At 35.9% G+C, this 15548-nt stretch overlaps 1 pseudogene; it reads left to right on the forward strand.

Annotated features, from left to right (window-relative positions):
• The first annotated feature begins 347 nt into the window (after positions 1 to 347).
• The window catches only part of LOC149195554 (serine carboxypeptidase 1-like), a 35238-nt pseudogene continuing 20037 nt past the window's right edge, over positions 348 to 15548 (forward strand).

Raw genomic sequence — 15548 nt, forward strand, 5'->3', positions numbered from 1 at the left:
ATATATCAAAAATGTATTCAAAAAAAGGGAATCAACTTTCTATCAAAAAATTCTTTGGATGGTCTACTACATCTCAAGCTTCATTGCCCAATAAAGAAGATCGTGATTTTGATCTAAATGAAGATTTAGATGTCTTGGGGCATAATGAAGAATATGATATCTTGGAGCATAATGAAGAAAGCGATGAAGAATTTCACCACTGAGAACCTAGCACCCAAAAGAAAAGAAAAATGAAAGTAAAAAGAGAGTTTCGTGATCAGTGGAAAACTAAGTATAAGTGGTTGAGAGAGGCAAAGCATGAAGGAAAAACAGTTATGAAATGCATATATTGTGAAATTCATAAGGAAATGGGGCCATGGGGAATCAAAACTGGTTGCTCTACATTACAGCATGATTCTATAGTTGTTCATGCTAGTTCAAGCATTCATAAACTCTCACAGGCAAAGTGGATATGTGGAAATGAGAAGGTGACGAAGTCTATTACAAAACACATTGCATGCATTGATGATATGAACAAAGAAAGAGTGATCACTACTATGAAATTAGTATATTGGATGGCGCAAGAGGTTCTACCACTCTCAAAATATGAATCTCTTTGTTTGTTTACAATGTCTTTACAGACGCCAAATATGCCAAAGAACAAAGATTATACATCATATACAAATCACATGGCTGCAAAAGAATTCCTTTTTGCTATATCTCAGTATCTTGAAGAGCTAAAAATTTCCAAAATGCTAGATAGCCCTTTTTTTCATTGATGTTAGATGAAAGTACAGACCGTAGCTTAGAAAAACATCTTGTGGTTTATGCCACGTTTTTAAACTCAAAAGGATTGGGCCCTCCAATTTCATAGTTTTTAAAGCTCATAAATGTTTGTGATGGAAGAGGGAAAACAAGTTATGATGCAATCAAACATTTAATGGAATCAAGGGGCCTTTCAACAGAAAGATTGATAGGAGTTTCCACATATAGCGCTTCTTCAATGGTTGGTAATGAAAATGGTTTTATTACTTTCTTGAAGAAAGATGTACCTAATCTTGTAGGTGTTCATTGCATTGCTCATCGTGAAGCTTTAGCCACATCAGATGCTTCAAAAAAATACATGAATTAGTATTTGTTGAGAGATTAGAAAATAAGGTATATTCTTGGGTGCAAAATTCTATGAAAAGAAATAGTCAACTTATTGCTCTACAGGAACTTATGCAACTTGAAACTCTTCAAGCTCTTCAAATCCATGGAGTTAGATGGCTTTCAAGGGGACAAGTCATTGAAAGACTTGTTGTACTTATGCCTCCCATATTAACATTGTGGAAAAATGAAAGAAAAGACTCATGGTATGATAAGGCAAGAATCTTTTCAGTACAATTTTGTTTACATATGCTTGCAGATATAATGTGTGAATTAAACAAGTTGAACAAGCAATTCGAAGAAGAGTACATTGATGTCAGCTCTTTGGGGGCAGCCATAGATGTCATGGTAAACACTTTGAAAAGGTGGTTTTTAAGAAGCGACAAATTTGCAGATGGCACATGTTATTTATATAAATTTATAGATGCCTCTTAATTTGGCTTTCTAGAAATTTGTGATAAGGAGAGGCTTGTTCACAAGCATGAATTACGATTACCAATTCCACATGCATATGTTGATTGTGTTGATATACAAAAACAATCATGGAAACTGTGTATTGAAGGTTCAATAGAAAGTTGCAAACAACTTGCAAAAGATTATGTTCTAGCTCTCGTAGAGAATTTGAACGGAAGATTCCCTTATCTTGCACTTTTCAACTCAGCAAGGTTGTTTATCCCTTGCCATTATTTAGAGGATGTTCATGGCAGAGAACGAAATTAAAAGTGTTGGCTCGAAAAGATTTTTCAACATTTACAACATCCTTATTATCAAAGTGAAGAAAACAAAACTACATTTGATTTTGAGGCTTGTTTGAAAGAGTTGCATCCATTTGTTGACACTCTTCGTGTTAATTGTGAGGGATCATCCATGAAATATGCATGGAGGATTTTTTATGTTACAGGGTTGCTTACAAATTTTCCTAACATGTCAAAATTAGGGCAGGTAATACTTACTATTCCTGTAAGTACAGTTGCTTGTGAGAGAGGATTCTCAAGAAAAAACATAATAAAGGATGTCCGAAGAACAAAGCTATCATTAGTTGCATTGGATGCCTTGATGTGGGTGTCTCTAACAGGGCTTGATTCATCGATGGTGGAATGGGATATGGTATATGACATCTGGAAAGATGCTAAAGAAAGAAGAATTTTAAATATTTAAAGTTTTTACTTTTATTTTTATGTTTGTAATGGTGGTGTTTTGACAATTACCTCTTTTGGTGAAACTATCCAAAATTTAGTTTGTGTACATGATGATATTAAATCTACTTTTTGAACATTTACATAGTTCATGCACATTATGTTTTTGGTTTGAAAATTATTTCACAACTATTGTTCTTTTAATGGGATTAACATGGTAGTGACTTAAATGGAAAACATTGTATGTGTTAGTGAATTATTTTTGTCAATTTGTTGCAACAATATTAACATTCATTATTTTCATGTGAGAGTAATTATGAATATATATCTTTTCACTTTATAATATTATCTTTTATTGTTTCTATACATATTTCCCATCTATTTTATCACTATTTCCATCTTTAAAAAAAACTCAGAATATTTCAACAATGTGGAAAATTTGCAGAAAAGTTTGATCAACAGGGCTCAAAACAAACTGTAGCAATGAGACTTGAGTCGAATGGTACAACAAAGAATGGAAAAATTTGCAACAATTATGAGTACAATTTGAAATTAGATGAAACTTCTACAAATACATATTAAAAGTCATATGATGGGCAGTTGAAAAATAAAAACGTCATTAAAAAATTCCTAGACGGGTAGAGTCACCTGTCAAATTTAACCCCTGCTCGGAATTCGTTGTCTTGCTTAGACAACATTAATCACCACACTTCACATTAATCACGCACTTTATGCTCATCGGTCTCCTTCACCTTTTGTTTGAATAATTCAGTAACCAACACGCACATTGAGGAGTCAAAGATAGATCCGTTGTGGCACAATATGCCTGTTGAGAATCTCCTCCAAGATCTCTTGCTGAATGCTTTGGATGGCCACAAAACCAGTGGCACAATTCAATTAACAGGGTGGATGAACAACCCGCTACCCACTCTGATACCACTATAAGATACATAAACTCGAAACCTACCACTATAAGATACATAAACTCGAAACCAAATCCAAATGTATATTAATTGATCTCAATGAATGATGTCAATAATGTACATATAAATATATAGTGAAACGGCTTCCATGTTTTCTTGGGCTTTGATAACCACTCACCATAATACAAACTAACCCAATCCCAAAAATTAGTTGTCTAACAAATAATTACAACACAACAAAAATAAATAGTTGTAGTACAACGAAAACGCTACCAACCTATGCAGTTTTCCTAATAATAAAGTTAAATCGAATTTTATAAAATTAAAAAAAAAATTACAAAATTTTTATATACAAGTTAGATTAATATAACAATGTTGATCCAATATGTCATTGCTATAGCAATGACATAATAAAGACTATATAATAAACACTCCTCTAAAAATAAGAATAATAATTTTGTTTTAATGAGAGAGAGAGAATTAATTGGAAAGGTCAAACTTGCACGTTAATGTCTCTCGGACGTTGCGACCATGCTCTTAAACCCGCACAACCTCCAACGATAGATAATACATCCATTTCAGTACCATTCAGTTAATAAATAAATTAATTAAATTAACACTCCTGTAGAAATCAAATATTTATTTTGTTTGTTTTGTTGCACGAAAAGGAATTAATTGGAAAGGTCAAACTTGCATGTTAATCGCTTTGTACTTCTGTTTTGTTTTGGTGAGCCAAAGGGAATTAATACGCATTAGCAGATCACATATTTATTGCTTAATTGGAATGGTCAAACTTGCATGTTAATCGCTCTAGGACTTTCGAGAGAACCATGTTGGGCATGTAGAAATAACCACAATCTCCAACTATAAATGATACATCCCATCGCAGGAAATGTTGAACTCGTAAGTTTGATACATCCCATTTCAGTAAAGGTTGAACTCGTAAGTTCTGCAGCCGTTTCCATCGTTGGCAGTTGACATCTTAATCTTCTTCGTCATTTTGCACACGGCAATTGCTTCCTCTCATCAGAGCTTTACTCAAGGAGACGCACTGCGTTCGTGGATCAATGATTGAAGATATATGAGCCACAACGTACAGACTACAGAATGGGATTTTGATGACGCCCTCGTTAGTTTTAAAAATGGGTCACTTGCAAGAAGCCCATTATCTCCCCCATGGCCTCCCCGGACAGCCCGAAGGTGTTGGGAGTAATGCTTAATTAGTTATGTAAATTGCTGACAAAGTAGGCAGCAGATTTTGTGTTGTCTTTAAAATTAAAGCAGCAGATTGTTAGGATGGTCAGTGCTGGAAGTTGCTGGAAATTCGCTGTAATTCCAGTAGATTGATTGTAGAGTTGATTGACAAATATTTTAGTAATAGTTTTACTATTTAAGAATGTAGTTTATAGTTGAATTTAATATATGATATTTGCACCATTTCTTAGCTCACACAGTCGCTGTGTTTTTTTAATTGTTTTATCTTTTATATGTTTTTTTCTTCATAGCACTGTTTTCTCATTTGGCTGGAAATAAGTCATTTCATATTCTACATGTAGTATCAGAGCAGGTAAAATAATTTTGGGTTAAAGTTGTATTGTTGGAATTTCGCCAAAGTTAATCATGTCGAATTCTAACCAGATGCTAGTTCCAGAATTTGATGGCAACGATTATGATTATTGGTGCATTAAGATGCTAACCTTTTTTATTGGAAAAGATTTGTGGGATATTGTTGAATCAGGATATGAAGAGCCGGCTAATTGGAATGCTCTTACAGCGAATGAAAGAACAGCAAGAAAGGAAGCAAGGAAGAAGAATGTTCAAGCTTTGTTTCACATTCAGATAGCTCTTGATAAGAGCTTATTTCCAAGAATATCTGGAGCAAAAACTGCCAAAGCTGCGTGGGAGACTCTGCAAGAAGCTTACCAAGGTAGTGATCAAGTTAAGGTGGTCAAGCTTCAGACGTTGAGGCGAGATTTCGAGAATTCGAAGATGCTAGAAGCTGAAAGTATCAGTGACTATTGTGTGAGAGTCAAAGATGTGGTCAATAAAATGGCTACACTTGGAGAAGCTGTAAGTAATGAAGTTTTAATTAAAAAAGTATTGAGATCTTTAACACATAGATGGAATCATGTTGCAATAATCATGGAAGAAAGTAAGGATTTAACAAAACTACAGTTTGATGAATTGGTTGGATCTTTGATGTCTCATGAAGAAAGATTGAAGGAAAGTTTTGAAGCTGTAGAAAAAGCTTTTTCCTCTAAATTACAAATTACAAAGAATGAAGATGCAAGTAGCAGTACCAAAAGCCATCAAGGTCAAGGTAAATGGCAAAGCCAAAATTATTCAAGAGGTAGAGGAAGAGGTGGCTCAAGTGGAAGAGGTAGTTTCAGAGGAAGAAGTAGAGGTAGATTTGATAAGAGATCTGTTCAATGTTACCATTGTAACAGGTATGGTCACTTTGAAAGAGAATGCAGATTGAAAGAAGGTAAAAATGCTAATTATGCTCAAGAAAATGGTGAGTATCCTCCAGATCACTTATTTTTATCTTATGCCAAAGGTGCAAATACTACTAAAGATGTTCGGTACCTATATTCTGGATGCTCTAACCATATGACAGGGAATGAGAATTTGTTTTCAGCAAAGGATGGAAGTTTCAAATCCAAGATCCAGCTTGGTGATGATAAATCATTGGAGGTTGCTGCCAAAGGAGCTATGGAGGTCCAAACAAAAGAAGGTACAAAGAGTATTCATGAAATTTATTATACTCCACAATTGAAGCATAATTTGTTGAGTGTTGGACAGCTATGTGAGAAAAATTATAAAGTAGTCTTTGAAAATAAGACATGTACTATCTATGATAAGAATAAGGGAAATAGGGTGATCATTGTTGTGCCTATGACAAGAAATACGATGTTTCCCTTGAGGTTTGATGAACATAAGAACAATCTTGCTAATATGGCTTATGAGGATTCGAGTTGGTTATGGCATCTCAGGGATGGGCATTTAAATTTTCACAGTTTGAAGTTTCTAACCTCACATGCATTAGTTTCTGGTTTGCCCAAGGTAGAAGAGCATAAGGAGGTTTTTGAAGGATGTGCTAAAGGAAAGCATGCAAGGGAAAGGTTTCCAAAGGGAAGTGCATGGAGGGCTCATTACCCACTTCAGCTTGTTCATTCAGACATATGTGGTCCTATGCAGACTAAGAGTTTGGGTAAGTCATCATATTTCATCACTTTTATTGATGATTACTCACGAAATTGTTGGGTTTATTTTTTGAAGGCCAAAAGTGAACCCTTGGATACATTCAAGAAGTTCAAAGCCCTTGTAGAAAATGAGAGAGGGTGCAAGATCAAATGTTTGCGGACTGACCGTGGGGGAGAATTCTGCTCAAAAGCTTTCCAGAGTTATTGTGATATGAATGGCATCAGGAGGCAGCATACTACAGCATACACACCCCAGCAGAATGGCATAGATGAAAGGAAAAATCGTACTGTGGTTGAAATGGCAAGATGCATGCTACAAACTAAGGGATTGAGCAACACTTATTGGGGAGATGCAGTTGCTACAGCAGTATACATCCTGAACCGTAGCCCCACCAGTGCACTGGAAAATATGACTCCTTATGAAGCTTGGTATGGAAAAAAGCCTAATGTTAATCATTTCAAAGTTTTTGGTTGTTTGGCTTATGTGCATGTACCTGATCAGAATAGAAAAAAGTTAGATGCAAAGAGTGAGTTATGTATTTTTATTGGGTATAGTGAGACAAGCAAGGCTTATAAATTGTATAATCCTCTAACAAACAAGCTTATTGTCTCAAGAGATGTAATTTTTGATGAAGGGGGAGTTTATGGTCATCAAAAAGGCCATGTTGAGAAGACAAAATCTGTTTTGAATGATGATATAATTGTTGATAATGATCATGAGCAGCCAACTAATGTTTCTGTAATTAGTGGCTTAACTCCGCCAAGCAGCCCTTCATCAATTTCTTCAACATCAAGTTCAAGTCCAACTTCTTCTCCAAGTTATACAAGGAAGGTAAGAAGATTGAGTGATATTTATGAGAGGAGTGCAAATCAAGCACATGAAGAAAGCCTAATAGGTGAGATAGTCAATTTTGCTTTATTAGCTAAGGCTGATTTTGAACCAGCATGTTTTGAAGATGCATGTACTAATGAGGTTTGGATGCAAACCATGCAAGAAGAGATGGATTCCATTCAAAGGAATGACACTTGGAAGTTAACAGAGCTTCCACATGACAAGAAAAAGATTGGCACCAAATGGGTCTATAAGACTAAATTTAACAGTGATGGGAGTGTTGAAAGACACAAAGCAAGATTAGTTGCTAAAGGATTCACACAGAAGTATGGAATTGATTATGAAGAGACATTTGCACCAGTAGAAAGACAAGAGACCATTAGAATGTTGATTTCATTAGCAGCTCATAAAAGGTGGAGCATACATCATATGGATGTGAAAAGTGCCTTCTTGAATGGGTACTTAGAAGAGGAAGTATATGTGGAGCAGCCACAAGGTTTTGAAGTGGAAGGAAAGGAGAATAATGTCTACAAGTTGAAGAAGGCTTTGTATGGCCTTAAGCAAGCACCAAGAGCGTGGTATGCAAGGATTGATGGATACTTTCAGGAAAATGGCTTCCAGAGAAGTAAGAATGATCCTACCCTTTACCACAAACAAGAAGGTATTGATATTTTAATCATAAGATTGTATGTTGATGATCTATTGTATATGGGTAGTAGTTCTAAGATGAATGATAAATTCAAAGCTGCTATGATGAATGAATTTGAGGTGAAAGATCTAGGCATCATGAAATATTTTCTAGGAATGGAGGTTTATCAAAGTAGGGATGAGATTTTCATTTGTCAGACAAAGTATGCACACGATATGCTAAATAAATTTGATATGCTTGATTGTCATCCATCCCCTACTCCAAGTGCTCATGGAGAGGTGTTATGTAGAGATGATGGTGTTGATTTAGTTGATGAGAAAACTTACAGAAGTATTGTGGGAAGCTTGATATTTCTAACCCACACAAGGCCTGATATTACATGTTCAGTTTCACTTGTTTCAAGGTATATGACAAATCCATCTGAAATACATATGAAGGCAGCCAAGAGGATTTTAAGGTATGTGAAAGGCACTCTAAATTTTAGTATTCATTACTACTCTTCTGAAAAGTTCAATCTTGTTGGATTTAGTGATTCAGATTGGGGAGGTAGTCTTGATGACCGTAAGTCCACATCTGGAAATTGTTTCTTTTTGGTTCTGGTTTGATTACATGGAGCTCAAAAAAAAAAAGCATTGTTGCCGTCTCATCCACAGAAGCGGAATATGTTGCAGTTACCTTAGCAGGTACACAAGCTCTTTGGCTCAGAAAAATTTTGGAAGAAATTGGAGAAAAACAAGTTCACCCTACAGTGATTTATTGTGATAATGTAAGTGCCATCAAGTTAGCAAAGAATCCAGTTCATCACAGCAGGACAAAGCATTTTGACCTGAAATATCACTTCATTAGAGATTCGGTGCAGAAGAAGGAGATTGAATTGAAGCATATAAATACTCAGCATCAACTAGCAGATATATTCACTAAAGCAGTTGCAAAAGATTAGTTTTTGGCATTACGAGATAAGATAGTAAATCCTCATTAATCATTAAGGGGGAGTGTTGGGAATAATGCTTAATTAGTTATGTAAATTGCTGACAAAGTAGGCAGCAGATTTTGTGTTGTCTTTAAAATTAAAGCAGCAGATTGTGTTGCTGGAAATTCGTTGTAATTCCAGTAGATTGATTGCAGAGTTGATTGACAAATATTTTAGCAATAGTTTTACTATTTAAGAATGTAGTTTATAGTTGAATTTAATATATGATATTTGCACCATTTCTTAGCTCACACAGTCATTGTGTTTTTTTAATTGTTTTATCTTTTATATGTTTTTTTCTTCATAGCATTGTTTTCTCATTTGGCTGGAAATAAGTCATTTCATATTCTACAGAAGGCATCAAATTTAGACAATACTCAGGATATGTAATAGTTGACGCCAATGCAGGCAGAGCGCTTTTCTATTATTTCACAGAGGCCTTACACGATGCCTCGAAGCAGCCCCTTGTTCTCTAGCTTAATGGCGGTGAATTCATTTTAATATTGGCTCTTTTTTTTCCCTTTTCTCTGATTTTGTTTTGTCCACTTTTCGTTGTAACTCACAAACAGGTAATCCGGACGCACGGCCTGGATGTTCGTCATTTGGAGTAGGAGCAATGGCAGAACTAGGACCCTTTCACGTAAACCCAGATGGAAAAATGCTTCACTTCAATTGCTACGCATGGAACCAAGGCTAGTATGGCATTTTTGGGTGCTGTTTCTTATATACAATAGATTATCATAGAATAATTATCCAGAGATAAAATTCCGAGGATAATCGACAGTGTTTGCTACTGATGTCTGTCCACGTTTCAAATCTGAAAGAAGATCTCCGAAAATGGATATTTTGCGGATTTGGAAAGTCAATAAATAAGAATGATAAGTATTGTGGGTTATTTTCGCAATTCTATTTAAAAAGAAAATGAGTAACAAGAATCTCAAGGATAATCATAATTATTTATATTTATTTAAAAAGGAAAGAAAAACATAGTGGGTTTTCCTTTGGTATATATTGAAGTATATTTTGTTAATTTTGTTTTTTTTTTAATTAGTAATATTTTTTATTAATGGTATTGATTAGAAACTATTTTAATTGGCGTAATAACAAACTAACTAATAACAAACCATGTGAATAGAGAGCATCCTTAGGATGCATAGCAAAGACTATAAGTTAGTAAAACTATATCAAGACAAAGTAGAAGCCTCTATTGGAGGGGCTTGTAGGTTGTTTGGAGGTTCTTTGTTAGTAGCTAGAGTTACTTTTATGTGGGCTAACTGTTCAACGATATCTTTGTATTGTATTTATACCCCGTTTAAATATAATAAAACATTTTGGTGGGCCTTTTGGTTCTCTTATGGAGAACCTTACCAAGTAGTGATTTCATGTGCCAAGATAGGCTAATGGTGTGTAAGTCTTGTTTTGACGCCCTCTAGTGTGCCTTCTGTCTGGTACCGAGTTTGCCAAGGATGCTAGAACTCCATTGTTCATGCGTTGAGCATGATCCACTATGATAAATTCAAGATGAACCTAAGATCCATAATCAATCATAATGTTTTTGAATTTATGATGCAGTCTTGGCATGATAACGTCGGGCCAAAGCCTGAGCCTACAATTGGGCTTGATAACTTCCCAAACTATCATGGTTATTGTAGCTGGTGCGATAGCAAGAAAATTTCCGTGTCATGGATGTCGACGTAGGGGGAAAGTTGGACTAAGGAGAGGCTACGAGAGAAGAGGCAAGACTAAGGTAATGGGGGTAGATGGGGATCCTGAGGGGTGAGAGGTTTCAATATTTGAGTAGTTAGTAATATCAAGGAAGAGAAGAACCACGAGGCCACATAAAGAGTGGTGTAGGCCTTAACTTTATATAAAAAGAAATTTTATCTAACCTCCAACACTAAAACTAGAACCACCAAAGCCGATATCTTCTATTGTATAGCAGATAAGAATAAAAAATAAACGAATCAAATTTATTGAATTGAACCTGTGCAACTCACAGGTGTGGAACACCACCTGGAGACTACCTCTATAGAACACACTCTGGCATTACAATAATCACATGAGAAATATATAATTCATACACAATTAGGGAAGTTGAAACAACACACTAGAAATCATGAACCAACTCCTAATCTAAGGTTCGGTTGAACCATCACTCCATTAATACATTTCATCAATAATCTCAACACTCCCCCTTAATGGAGAAATGGGTTCCCACATATGCCTAATGCTTCCTTAAATAACTCAAAGTTGATTCTACCAAGAGGTTTGGTAAAAATATTTGCAGCACTCTCACAACTATTACAATACTCAATATGGATTTCTTTTGACTGAACTTTCTCCCTGACAAAATGAAACTGTGTATCGATATGCTTTGTGTTCTTATGAAATACTGGATTATTTGCAAGTTTGATGGAGCTCTAGTTGTCGCATTTGATCATTGTTGCAACCTTATGTTCTTCTCCAACATAAAGGAGAAGTCTCCTCAACCAAACTGCTTCACATGTTGCTGCACACATAGCTTGATATTCAGCTTTCACAGAAGACAAGGATACTGTGTTATGCTTTTTGTTGCTCCATGTAATGACCTCGTATCCAATGCTAAATGCATAGCCTGTTATGGATCGTCATTCATCTATATTTCCAGCCCAATTGGAGTTTGGAAAACCTATCAATTTGACATCACATGAATCAGTATAAACAATACCAAAATCTATGGTTTCGTAGAGATACCTTAAAAAACCTTTTGCTGCAACCCAATGGATATCAAGGGGATTTGACATAAATTGGCTCAACGCGCTGACTACATAAGCCAAATCTAGCCTAGTTGTAGTTAAGTAGATTAGACTCTGAACCAGATGTCTATCTAAAGTCGCATTTGCCTCCTTACATCCATAATCATTCTGAAGTTTTATATTTTGTTGTAAAGGTATTGCTGCAACTTTGCACTGATCCATTCTGAACTTTTCCAGTAAGCTCCTAACATACTTACTCTGTGACAGAAAAGTTTTTCCAGAATCCCTCCAGACTTCTAGACCCAAACAATAGTGTAGCTCTCTAAGATCTTTCATCTCAAAGACTTGTGACATCTGCTTCTTGACTTATTTAATGAGATTACCAACATTCCCTGTAATGATTATATCATCTACATATAAAGAAATCAAAACAATCCTTCCCTCTTTATCAAACACGATATAAAGATTAGGGTCATTTTTTCTTCTTTTATAACCATGCCATAGGAAAAATGAATCAATTTTGTCATACCATGACCTGGGTGCCTGTTTTAGTCCATATAACACTTTCTTCAACCTGTGGACTAAATGTTCTTTACCTATTTGACAAACCCCTCATGTTGCGCTAAGTAAACTTCTTCTTTTAAGTCCCCATTTAAAAAACCAAATTTAACATCTAGCTGGTGAATCATCGAAAGGTGTTCGGTAGCTAAAGAAGTTATCATTGTGGTTTTGTTTAGTTTAGATACAAGGGAAAATGTTTCATCATGATCTATGCCTTCTTGCTGCGAGTACCGCTTTGCAACCAACCTAGCTTTATATTTATCTATGCTCCCATCTGCTTTAAATTTAGGATTATACAACCATTTGCATCCTATGGGTTGTTTGCCTTCAAGTAGTTTAACTAAATCCCAAGTTTTGTTTTTGAGGATTGACTAATATTTCTCTTCCATAGCAGACCTCCATTCATTATATTGACTCGCTTCTTTATAACTAGAGGGTTCAAAAAAATTCATCGTACTAGTTATAAAAGGATTTTCCTTATATCTTACTGATAATTGAACATTCCTACTTGATCTCCTGAGTGGTGGGGTAGCTTCAAACCTTGTCTGATCATCCTTTTGTGTACTTGGTTTGACAACTACATCATCTTGTTTCCCTTCCTGCTGCTTCTGTTGTTGTTGCTGCCACTCATTGTTGTTACCTGATTCGTCACTTCCTTCTTCCGGAAACAAGGGCACGTGCCATTCTTCATTAGCACTCTCATGGCTTCCATCATTATCCTTGTCATGAAACACTACATCTCTCCTTGAAAAAAATTTATGAGTAGAGGGATTAAACAGTTTGTAAGCCTTAAATTTTGTACTATACCCAACAAAAATACATTTTATGGCCTTTGAATCTAGTTTCTTTCTATATTCCTTTGGGACATGTGAAAAGGCTTTAGAAGAAAAAACTCACAAATGCTTAACTGTAAGCTTATAGCCAAATAAAACTTCAAAAGGAGTTTTGAAATCTAAACTTCTTGTTTAACTCCTATTCTTTAGATATACTGCAATATTAATTTCTTCAGCCCAAAACCCATTAGAAAGATTCTTTCCTTTTAACATACTACGAGCACACTCCATAAGGGTTTTGTTCTTCCTCTCTGCAACCCTGTTTTGTTGAGGAGTGCCAAGTACTGTAAACTATTGTTGTATCCCATGATATTTGCATTATTTGAGGACACAAGCTTTCTTGTACTCTCCCCCTTGATCTGAGCGGAGAATCCTGATGCATTTACATATCTGCTTTTCAACCATACCTCTGAACTCCTTGAAGTATTCAAAAGTGTGGCTCTTCTTCCTGAGGAAATACACCCAAGTAAATCTAGTACAGTCATCAATAAACAGTAAAAAATAGTATGCACCACCTAATGACCTTGTTTGCTTAGGCCCACATAAATCAGTTTGTACCATCTCGAGTATATCTCTCCTCCTATTAGAATTCACAATAAATTCATCTCTGTGCATCTTTCCAAGTGCACATGCATCACAATCAATAGTGATAGGCTTTAAAACGGGAAGACCTTCGACCATACCTATTTTCTGTAATAGCAGCAAATCATTGAAGTTAATATGGCTGAGCCTCTGATGCCATAAGTCCATTGTAGTCATGGAAGATGATGTTAATGCCCGATGTGGTGCACTTTTGACATTTAGCTTGTACAATCCTCCCACACAAATACATGATGCAATAGGCTTCATATGATCCAACAAGTCTTTAATAACACAATATGATTTATAAAATTCTACCTTGAGGTTCTGATCAGTTATCGTAGAGACAAAGATCAGATTCTTTTTTATCCCCGGTACGTACATTACATTATGAATATGTCTAGTATTTCCATCAGGAAAAAAAATGGGGATATTACCATAACCTTTGATTTGGTACCCTCTATCATCGACAAGATAGATGTTTGCTCCACTACTGGTCTCTTTGAAGTCTTCAAACCTCTATTTGTTCCCCGTCATGTGGATAGATGCACCTGGGTACACAAACCAGGTATCTGCTTCATCATACTTAGCCAAAAACGCAGAGTTAGATATGAACAGTCTGAGGTTCTGACTCTATTCCTCATCAACAAAATGACCTGCATGTTTTTTATGTCTCTTCCGACATTCATCAGACTTCTTCTTTATGTAATATCTGGTTATATGGCCGGTTCTAACACACACAAAAAACATTTGTTCGTAGATTCATTTCTATTGAAAGACATACCTTGAGGTGGGGGCATCTTTCTCTATGGGGTTTCACTACTCTTTTGTGTTGCATTTGGATTTCCTCTGAAGGGCTTCTTCTTCACCATTAAGGCCAAATCTGAACTGTAACATTTATGAGTCAGCTTCCTTTCCTCCTCTTGCATGAGGATCCTTGTCAATTCTTCAAACAAGGAGGATGTTTCTCTTGCATTCAAGTGAGTGATGAACATCTAATACTCGTCAGTCATACCATTCATGGTAATCGTGACCAAATTTGTATCTAACGTAGCTTCATCGATGTCACCCAAATTGTTCTTAAGCTCCCTGATCCACGAAATAAATGTCACAACTATCTCATTGTCCTCCATCTTAATGGAGATAATATTTCTATTCAAGAACAACAATCGATTGGTGTTCTTTAGCCCATAGAGATCCTTAAGCATCTTCCAAATTTCTGGTGCAGCCTTGCAATCATGGATATGGGGAATAATGCAATCTTTAACCAAAAATTTCAGGATCATTCTCGCCTTAGTCTCTCACTTATCCCAATCTTCGATTGCTGCTGTTGTTCCTCCTGCAAGCACGTTTGGCTTCACCTCATCATTATTCACAAGTTTCCATGCATTGTGTCCCTCAAGCAGGGTCTGCAACTTCAATTTCCAACCAAAATAATTGGATCCATCCAGCTTTTTATTCTCATTGAGGTATGCTTCTGCTAATTGATTATTCATCTTGAATAAAAAAATTTCAACCCCAACATCTTGAGAGAAACAACTCGAGATCTTAAAAAATACTTTCACACCAATGAGCTCAATGCAGTGGATCTCACAGTGCATATTGTTTTAACCATGTGTTCTGCATCTGAACTGATTCATTTGTTGTAATGCATAATCTATTAATGGAAATGTGTTATATATGCTATTAATGTTGTCCCATCCGTGTCGAGTGCTCTTCCAGACATTAGACAAAACTTTCACATGAACCTTGCCTAACAACTGTTTCACTTGTCTCAGACTAATCTGTGAGTGTTGTACATGTTATTCTACATTGTATGTTGTGACTGTTGCATCCGAGTGGACTCCTCCACTGGAAACTGTGTATGTCCTTTGTGTTGTGTGTTCCTAGTTGAGTTGGCACTGATCCCTTTCAACCTAGAAATCACCTTACCCTTTACCCACTCACAGTGAAAGAACCATTGACACAAGTACACTTACACTAACCAGGCACTTGAACC

This window comes from Pinus tabuliformis, chromosome 2_2, assembly GCF_031772625.1.
Source record: "Pinus tabuliformis cultivar Carrire ecotype Pingquan chromosome 2_2, CPIR1, whole genome shotgun sequence".
In the NCBI taxonomy this organism is placed as follows: domain Eukaryota; kingdom Viridiplantae; phylum Streptophyta; class Pinopsida; order Pinales; family Pinaceae; genus Pinus; species Pinus tabuliformis.